Genomic DNA, 1,445 nt, shown 5'->3' with positions numbered 1-1,445 from the left:
AAATCCATCTTTAAAAATTCTGCTTAAACCCTTCAGTAGCTCCCCATGGCCCTTGGAATAAAATCCAAACTCCTTAGCCTGACAGGTACCCCACTCCATTCTTGCCCCTGGGGACAATTTAAGCCCCATCTCCTTCCTTGCCCCCTCCCATAATTTATGCTCTGAGAATATCCAACTGCTCTGGTTCCCCTAACTTCACCTGTTGTGCACACCTCCATGCCATAACTCATTCTCGTTCCCCTGCCTGGAACACCCTTCACTTCTTTCATTTGGTTGATTCCTATTTCTCATGAATCCAGAAAGCCACCAGCCATCCATCCTCAGCCCAGGCTTAATGTACCCAATCCCCACAGGTTCCCATAGCACTCTGGGTATACCCCTATTGTTGCATGTTGCCAGAATATTGAAATGATCAGTTTGTATGCCTATCTCTAAGAGTAGGTTCTAAGTTCAAGCAAGGGCTCCTGTTTATTTCATCTCCTCAGTTTCTAGAACCTAGCACAATGCCTGGCCCAGAGAAATTGCTCAAAGTTCTTAAAATTGAAATTCTGCTGCAGAATACATGATGACAGGTGTATTACTTCCTGGATCTTAAACACTTTTCTTCCAGCTATCTGCTTGGGCAACTCCCTCACTTTAATGTAACCTTCTAACTTAAGGACTATCCTTTCTAACCTATTTAATATTGGAACCTCCCTCACTTTATGTCCGCAGAATATACCATCTCCCTTCCCAGCTCTACCTTTTCTTTTTCCATGGTTTCCATGATACTTCTGGCAGATTGTATTTTATAAAGATTATATTGTCTAGTATCTCCTGTCCCACACGCTCTTCTAGAACTTTTTAACTGCCCCCCCCCCCAGAGTACACACTCAAGATACTGATATGATCAGTTTGGCCAATGGAGTCTAATTTCCTTCCCCTACAACCTGGGCAGCTTTTACTTCTAGCTAATAGAATGTGGTGGAAGTGATGCTGTGACTTCTGAGGCTAGGTCCCAAAATATGATGCAGTTTCTACCTTGTTAGCTGGGATGATCACCTTTGGAGCTCTGAGCTACCATGTAAGAAGTCTGACTATCCTGAGGCCACCATGCTGTGAGGAAGCCCAGGCCATCTGAAGAGGCTACATGTAGTTGTTCCAGCTGACACATCCTGCTGAGATCAAGCTAAAAGCCTGCATCAGTCACTGCACATAGGAATAAAGATGCCATCAGATGATTTCAGTCTCCCCAGTGAGGCCCCAGATATTGGAGCAGAGACAAACTGTCCCTTTTGTGCCCTATCCAAATTCCTGACCCACAGGATTAATGAGCCAAATAAATCGGTTGTTTTATGTCACTAAGATTTGAGGTACTTTGTAAATCAGTATTATGGATTGAATTGTGTTTCCAAAAAATATGGGTTGTAAATCCTACTACACCTGTGGGAATAGGGCTTTCTTTT

At 43.5% G+C, this 1,445-nt stretch overlaps 1 protein-coding gene across 1 annotated transcript in view; it reads right to left on the bottom strand.

Moving 5' to 3' along the window:
- The window catches only part of PTPRT (protein tyrosine phosphatase receptor type T), a gene marked incomplete at its 3' end in the record, with an annotated part of 923,104 nt that overhangs the window by 82,462 nt on the left and 839,197 nt on the right, over positions 1-1,445 (bottom strand). The gene's annotated exons all lie outside the window — the stretch shown is intronic.

This window comes from Trichechus manatus, unplaced genomic scaffold (genome assembly GCF_000243295.1).
Source record: "Trichechus manatus latirostris isolate Lorelei unplaced genomic scaffold, TriManLat1.0 scaffold00008, whole genome shotgun sequence".
NCBI classification, from domain to species: Eukaryota; Metazoa; Chordata; class Mammalia; order Sirenia; family Trichechidae; genus Trichechus; species Trichechus manatus.
Note: the sequence above shows the minus strand (reverse complement) of the source record. Positions and strands in the feature narration are given on the sequence as shown.